Here is a 9,011-nt window from a genome sequence, read left to right on the forward strand (position 1 = left end):
TATATAGTACAGAGTCTTTACAAGGAGGAAAAACATTGCTTACCATGATTCTCTTGAGGCGTCTTTCATCCTGTCTCCCAGCTCAAAGCAGAATTATTCCAGAGCCCACAGTGAATGTTCTCTGTGATCCTCATGAATCATGAGATCTTCAGGACCTTTAGAAGAGCTATGTTGGGCAGTCAACTCCAAAGGCTAGAGAAGTACTTGCTACCTGAACAATAGTAGGATATATTGAGCAGTGAAACAAATGTTGCTACCGTCTCCATGCTGCTCAACATAGCAGAAATCTTTCTCCCCGTTCCCCCACAACCATAGACTCTGGAGCTAGAAGTCTTGTAGGGAAAAAGAAGCTTGTTGCTCCCCCATAGTAGAATGTGGAATGCTAGATCTGGCAGGATTACTTTGCATGTTACAATTTTACGTTAGTGCATTCCTGTAGAGTAATTTATGATGTATTGTTTGGAGTTACTGTATGTTCTCATTTTGGAAATGATATTAAATGTGCATTGAAATATATTTATGCAAGAAGAGAGAGATTATGAATGGTTTAGCCTGGGGAAAGCGAATAACCGTGAGCTGATTCTCATTGGATACTGAGCACAACTCAACAAAAGGAGAAGACACCATGTAAGAAAAATTGGAGGATGTGCCTTGGGGTGGGCTTTGCTTTGGGTTGGCTGGCCAGAGATTCACGACCTGCATGGAGTTGTCTTTGTGAGACTGGATGGGCTGGAGGTGGGTTTCAAGATGAGTTTCAGCTAATCTTTGTTATTTTAAAAGTGCTAGAGAGCTTTGAACCTGCCCTTTACTGTGGCTAATGACACGGGCAGTAGGATTACGCATGATTCACATGAAGTTAATTGACACTGTGGCCAGGAAATAAAGACTAGCCTCTTCTCAAGTGCTCTTGTGTTTTATTACAAGGTGTGCACCACAGTAGCAGACTGTATGGAGCATAGACTGGAGTCTCCACAAGGGGACAGCAGGCAGGACTGAGGTGCTATGGCAGAGAATGGTTGGGCCCAGAGTGGAAATATTAGGAAGTGCTGTAGGTCCACAGATGAGTTGTCCCGGTAACCCCTTGTAGGAACCTTCACTAGTGGTGACATTTGTGTTTGCTTCTGGGGTAGCACAGGGCAAAATAAGAAATACAAAATGACCCAGCCTACGAGAACTTTAGAGAGAGTAACTTCAGATGGGTGGCCAAGTCATCTCCAAATATAAAACCAGCTGCTCATGTGTCAATAAACTGAGAGGAAGAATACTCCGGCTGGCTTATATGTGACCAGAGTTTCCTTTTATAGGAAATATTCGGAGGCAAATTTTGCTTCAGATACACACTGGCCAGTTGAAGATTTATGTGGGCATCTGCCCAAACCAGCATTGGGCCCCATTAGGACATAATATGACTCTTTTGTATCTTTTTCTATTCATTCAAATAATGCTGCACATTTCTCAGAATCTATAAGACCCAGGATCAGGCAGTTTCTGATCTTTGGCTACACTCCTGTAAATCCACAGTGATGCCACAGTGATTGATGAACTGTCTCAGTCTAAGCTAACACCTGGGTGTGAGCTGAAACTGGCCCATGTGGTGGTGATTATAATTTTTGCCTGTCTTCATATTTTTTAGCTTTGCATGCCTCATCTGCCATTCTGTGCAGAGACCAGGCCTCCCGATGGACCAAAACCTGCTTCTTATATTGCACCCACAATGTGTTTTAGAAAGTTGGATTCTGTCTGAGGTTTGAAGGTGGCTGGTGTACCACCTTGAATAGTTTGTCTTGTTTTTATAAACAAAGGAAAACTAGGTAAGCATTTATTCTATTTGATTGCTTTGATTATGCTGTTGAGTTGCTGTATGGGGCAAATCAGAACAGTGATGTTTGATTTGAAGTGGGGGGGGAGGAAATTAACCACATATAATCATCCCCATTAAATATGCAAAATCTGCATAGTGCTATTACACCAAGTTCAGACTAGCTCTCACTACAGTTTGCCTACAAATCATGTTTTTATCGCTCTTGCATCAGTTCCACACATTAACCCTTTGGGTTTCAGTCAAATGGCCTGTTTGTTCTTTGACAAAAGTTCCCAAACCCAACAGAACACACAGTTGAATTTAATTCACTGCTGACATAACACATTTCCCTGAATGCACTGGAACTGTGCCCATTTACACCTGTGCAGATTATGGCCCAGAAAATTGATTTCCCATGTATTAAACTTAACAGTTGTGAATAACAGTTGCTGCCCTTAAAAGGGCTACAAACTCACCTGGTACTAATCAGTTTACCTGAAATAAACTACCCTGATTTATGCCAGCTGAGGATCTGACCCAACAAGTCAGCACGATTTACACCACATTAAGCTTTAATCCCTCAGGGTACATCTACACAGCAGTGCTAAAGCTGAAATAAGCGACACAACTTCAGCTACGTTTATTGCGTGGCTTAAGTCAAAATAGCTTATTTCGGGGTTTGGTGCTGTCTACGCAGCAGGAAGTCTGAGGGAGAGCATCTCCCTCCAATTTCCCTTAGTCCTCATACAATGAGGGTTACAGGAGTCAGAGTAAGAAGTCCTTCAGATCGACTTTATTTCAACATCAAGTCGAAATAACTGCTTGTAGTGTAGACACAGACTGTTATTTTGTAATAACAACACTACTGTGTAGACAGCTTCACTGAGTTACACATTTTGAGCCCAATTTTGCTTCCACTTAGATTAGTGGGAAAATTCCTGTGGGTTTCAAATGGAACAGTGTAGGCCCTTTAAAATACAGACAAACTTGCTCTAAAGTAAAAATACTAGTGAGGTAAATGGCAATTTTGAAGTGCACCTATTGCGTGCATAATTACAGGGCAAATGCTAATGCTCCCACTCACCTCTGAGCTAGTTATTACTTTATAAAACCTCCCATTGATCCCAATAGAGGTTTTGCCTTAATTGGGAGCAAAGGGGGAGATAAACAAGAGTCAATTTGTTAGTGTGAAGAGATCAGATATATTGAAGTTAATGGATATTTGCCAATTTGCTTAGGATTTGGCCCTGAATAAGATCCACCGGATTTGACCCTATATTCGCAATGCACATACAGATGGTGCTCTCTGAATTAAATTAAACTGCAGTAATTGAAGTATTTTAGTTGAGAAGCAGCTTAGGTGTATCAATTAGTACAACGGAAAAAGAATTGTTGGCACCTACCCTTCTACCTTGAGCACAAATCTGGAATCTCCCAACTTTGGGAGGGAATTGAGATCCAATATTTTGGTTTGGTCCATTTTGCAGATCAGGGCTCAGCTGAGAAAATGGCAATCTCCATAAGTTCTAGCTCAGATCCAGCCTTCTTTCCAGTACTGGAATTTCTTTCCAGAAGCTCTTCTCTAAATGTAGCCTCCTTTAGCTCGTTCCTCTGAAGTTATTTCCACCTTGTGTTCTACAGGCTACATCTAAGATTTCCAGGAGACTCTATGCCTCCATTCTAAATGTTTAGGGGTATGCAGATGAAAAAAGATTGAACACCACTGGAATAGATAATACCTAAAATAAAACCAGAGGAGGCTAAGGTCCCAATAAATACTATCGGTACTAGTGGTTTAGTAGGGAAAGGATCATTCAAATATATTAGGGCATATAGGCTTCATTCTGAAATTAAATACTGTCCCAGTGATACTGTTAAATCTATTGTTCTGTTCTGTTCTGTTCCTGCTTCCACTTCAGTCAATGGCAAAGCTCTGGCTGAGTTCGTTGGGAGCAGGACTGAGGCCACAGATGGCATTATAAATGCCTTGTGTTACTATATTTCCAGTCTGAAAGTGGTATCAGGATTAAAATATCCACTGAAAACCAAACCTCGGTTTCTTTCCACAGCCCTTGTTACTGTTTGTAAAATGGTATCAAAGAAACTGAGCTGAAAAGATGCCCATTGAGAATTTCACAAGGGGACAAGAATCCAAACCCACCAACCACAATTTATTCAAACCAAAATACTTGGTTTGAAAGGAACCCATTTCCTTGCTTTGCCAAATCTCCATGCATCTCTCTCTCTCTCTGTAATAAGGCCTTATCTTAGCAATAAACCCTGACAGAAAAAACATAAACCACGGCCAACATGGTAGAAAAACGGGTTTTTGTGCCACCCACGTACAATATGTCTACACTGCAGCTAGGCACTGGCCTCCCAGCCAGGGCAGGCAGACTTGTACGTGTAGGGCTAAGATTAGCAGCTCCATTACTCATAGACTCATAGACTTTAAGGTCAGAAGGGACCATTACGATCATCTAGTCTGACCCCCTGCACAGTGCAGGCCACAAAATCTCACCCACCCCTCCTAGAATAATCCTCTCACCTATATCTCAGATATTGAAGCCTTCAAATACTTTGAAGACCCCAAGATGCAGAGAATCCTCTAGCTGTGATCTATACCCCATGCTACAGAGGAAGGTGAAAAACCTCCAGGGCCTCTGCCAATCTACCCTGGAGGAAAATTCCTTCCCGACCCCAAATATGGCGATCAGCTAAACCCTGAGCATGTGGGCAAGACTCATCAGCCAGTCACCCAGAAAGTTCTCTATAGTAACTCCTATCATCCCTCCATTGACCTATTTCCCACTGATAATGAATGGTCAATTAGTTCCCAAGATCATGATCATGTTTTCTCATCAAACCATCCCCTTCATAAACCCATCTAATTTAATCTTGAAACCAGATAGATCTTTTGCCCCCACTACTTCCCTTGAACCAGGGTTAGCCACGTAATCTCAGTCTGAGGGGCCCAAGCTACCATCTGAGCTGCAACATCCACACAACTATTTTCAGCACGCTACCTAGCACGCCTCTGACTACCCCAGGCTGGGAGACTCATTCCCCACTTCAGGGCAGACAAAGCCTTAACAACCATAATGTGTGGAAACTAGTCCTCACAAACAGTCACAGATTTGTGAAAGAAAATGGGCTCCAGAACCTGTGATTTGAGATGCTACTCTTGGATGGGCTGCCGTGTGTTTGCTAAATGTGCTGCCAACTGTTCACCAAGACCAACATTTCCAGGCTTATTTTGAATACCCCTATTTTGGCGTATACAATCTGTGATGCCTTGGGGGACGGGTGGACCCAGCAGAAAGGGAAATTCAGAATTTGACCCTCTCTTCCTGCTTTGAACCCTCTCTCCAACCTAAGAGCCAAATTCACCCTGAGACGCTCCACTGGCAGCCCGGGAGTCGGGTGATTTTGGCCCTGAGCATAAAGAGATTGTGCCCCACACAATAAAGTTAGGGTTTGAGTCTGTCTCATTTAAGGGAAAGAGTTTTCAAAAAGACCTGGGAGATTTAGAAGCACAAGTCCTTTCAATTGATCATGAAAGTCAATGTGAGTAAGGACTTGTACTCCTAAATCCTCTAGCTGCTTTTGAACATTTCTCCCCCTCAATCAACAGCAAAACCCCAATGATTTCAGTAGCAGAAGACTGAGTTCTTATTTTGTAAGATTTTAGACTGAGGTTTCCAAAAGCAGTGATAGGAATTAGGCTCCCAATTCCCATAGTCTTTCAAAGGGAATTGGACACCCAGTGCCCACCCTTAGGCCTGGTCTACACTAAACTAGGAAAGCTGGCTTATGGTATGCAACTCCGGCGATGCAAAATGTGTAGCTGGAGTTGGTTTACCTTAAGCCAAGCCTTGGTGGTGTCCGCGCTGTGGGAGGCTGACAGGAGCAAACACTCTCATTGGCTTCCCTTAGTCCTCGCAGAAGGAGGAGTACAGGATGCCAGCTGGGGCTGCCCTCAGCATTTGATTTAGCGGGTCTCTACTAGACCCGCTAAATCAAACACCAGACGATCGACCTCTGGAGCGTCGATCTTCTGATAAGTACAGCTGTCCCCTTACAGTATAATGGTCACGGTGACTAAGAACCACAGTATGACTGTGAAGTAGTGTGACCTCTAACAGTTTCTATAAAATGCAACCACACATTTACAGTCATATAAAACAAATTGCAAGTTAACAGTATGGGTACAAAATCACTGTTACAAATTTTAAGTCATATAATTTGAATTAAGCACAAGTACTTTCTGCCAAATTTTTATTTACTTATTACCAATAAGCACTACACTAGCTATTTACTTAAGCACAACCAGTGAAAACTAGATGTCTCAGGGGATTGGCAGTAGGATATGGAACCTTTCAGCTCTGGATTACTGGCTTGGATATGGTCCAGACTGCCAGTGGCTTGAACTCACTGTCATCTTTGCAACATCCTACATGAAATGGGTTCGTGATCTCAGGCCAGCTCCCAGTGAACAGGCTTCTACTATGCAAGAAATTGGTATTATCTGCAATGGCACCAATTAGCAGGGGAACGGGAGGCAAGGGCCCTCAAGGATTTTTTTTTTTTTTTTTAACTTTCTCAAAGTTCCTTAGGCCTCAGAGCTGAGATGGGGAAGGGTTCACAGCTAGGGCATGGCCTGACCACTTTTAAGCAACGGTCCATGCTAAATCAAAATGTCTGCTGCTGGAGCAAGTGCATAATCACAATGCCACCGAAATCTGATCCAGCCGCCCTTTCAGACATGGAAAAGTGAACTCTCTGCTGGCATGAACTTGGTGGCAACAGCTCCTGTGTCAGCTGCCTTGGCAACTTAAGGGGCTTTACTTTTGCACCTGCCCTGTGCAACTAAAATCACCTGCCCTGTGCAACTAAAATCATTCATGGACCTTCCACTCACTCGATACAGCTCCTCACTCCTCCTACACATGAGGGGGAGCTGGAATTCGTCCCTCTTGCCATGTTGCTAAAATTGGAGCAGTCTTCCATAATCGGAAGACACAAAGCAATACACAGTATGGGAAACATGGAAAAAGAAAACTTGTCTTAATCCCAGGTTGCAGGGTAATTCAACAAGCACTCATAAGGGTATTTTAGACAAAGGGCCCTGTCATCTTATGGATTTTGTAGATACTTGAAAGTTGTAAGAGCCCAATCCAATTTTCTTGTCCACTTTTGTCTTTGTGCTCATGGTAGTCTAGAGCAGCAGCAACTATACAACAGTCTCATATTCTGACTATGCTGATTTCATGATCCTTTCAACTGTGCTGATAGTATAGATGTATATTACACAATAAAGGGAGCTGTAAATTCTTCATCCATATCTTCCTCCAGCTGTATCACGCTCCCAGTCCCCTGCTGAATTCTTCCTCTTTTCACTCCCCCACCTCTCTTAAAAATGACACATTTGTATAGGGTTATACACACAGATGGTACTTGACCTAAGCCTAACTAACCCAGCATACCAGGTGTTTGGATTTTGTTACCATAAAACAGAAATGTGTCTTGTAGTTTGTAATATTGTTCACAGAAGATGAATGTGCTGCATTGATATATGGACACAATGGCACTTAGTGATGGAGAACAAACCAACAATCTTTCCCAGTGATGTTTGCTTTTGTAAAGTTCACTATCACATCATTCCCTTGGCATCCAGGGGGTGAACCTGTGAGTTCTTTAAGGCTCTCTTGCTGCCAGGAAGTTAATAGCATAAGAACTATTATGGTGCTAAGAACATAAAATGCACAATTCCTCAGTAAAGCAACACAAGTTGTGTAGACTTTGAGCGCCTGATGCTTATCTCACACTGGTGTAAATTAAGAGTTAAGTCTATAGCGTGAGATTCTAAACTCCTTGGAGTAGGGACTGTCTTTTTGTTCAGCACCTAGAACTCCTGCTCCTGCTCCATGATTAAGGTTCCTCAGCCCAACTGCAATATAAATGATTCCAATAAAAATGCATTGATGTTAAACCAGTGAAGCTGGAATCAAAGTCAGATGCCATGAGGTCCCAAATCTGCCATCATCATGATTATTAGTAACATACATTAATAAGTTGGATTCAGTTTGAATATGAGTTGCACAACCAGAACCAAGACATTAAAACTTCCTCCGTTTGAAATGAATCATCTAAAAAGACGCCCGTCTATTTACCCTTGTACACCTCAAAGGAACTTTACTCCTATCTAATAAGTTCAGTCTATGAGGGGTTTGTTTGTTGAACTCTAAATGTTATGGATTAGTACAAGCACTGGTACTGATCCAATCTTGCTGGGTTTACTCATACATTCAGTGGGACAATTCATAAACATGCAGAATTTGACCCACATTTTGTGTTTAATAAGTTCATAGTTATAGTCTGATCCTCATCCTGTAGGCATTCCATGTATATAACTTCAGCTGAAGTCAATGGGCATTTAAATGCATTAGAACTACATGCTCAGCTTGCAGAAGGCCTGATTCTGGACTAATATACTAGAGCATAAAGGGTCAGTGAAACTACTATTTCTCAGGTCCCAAACTACATTCTTAGATCCTTGATTATAATAGTTGTGGAGTAGCTATTATGGTTTATTATGTGAACTGTTGTACATGCTTAGTTTGGATTAATTATTGCAATCTTTAAAAACTAAATAAAAAGAAATGAACCCATAAACAAAGCTTTATAAGAAAAATCAAAAGAATTAAAATAAAATCACAAAAGGAATGTGAGATTCCAGTCTGGGCTTCCCTCTTTAACTAACTCAGTAGCACACAGTGGATCTAATTCTGCTCTCTTCGGGTATGTCTACACTACAGAGATGATCAAAGCTGCCACTATCAATCTTCTAGGGTTTGAATGATCAGGTCTATTGAAGACACATTAATTCAAACTGGGGGTGGGGGGGTGGCTCTGGTCGATGCCAGTAGTCCAGCTTCCACGATGAATAAGAGAAGTCGAAGGGGGAGTGTTCTCCCTTCAAGTTCCTGCAGTGTGGACAGCTCCAAAAGTGGAGTGAAGGTACTTCAACTTCAGCTACGCAATTAATGTAGCGGAAGTTGGTATCTTAATTCAACTTTATCCTGTAGTGTAGACATACCCTTAGGTTTTACATCACCGTGATGAGAGTGGAGTCACGCCTGATCTGTGCTGATGTAAGATCAGATTGCAGACCATCATTTGTAAGATTGCCCATCCTTTGAAGATGCCC

The sequence above is a fragment of the Pelodiscus sinensis genome, chromosome 5, assembly GCF_049634645.1.
Source record: "Pelodiscus sinensis isolate JC-2024 chromosome 5, ASM4963464v1, whole genome shotgun sequence".
NCBI lineage: Eukaryota > Metazoa > Chordata > Testudines > Trionychidae > Pelodiscus > Pelodiscus sinensis.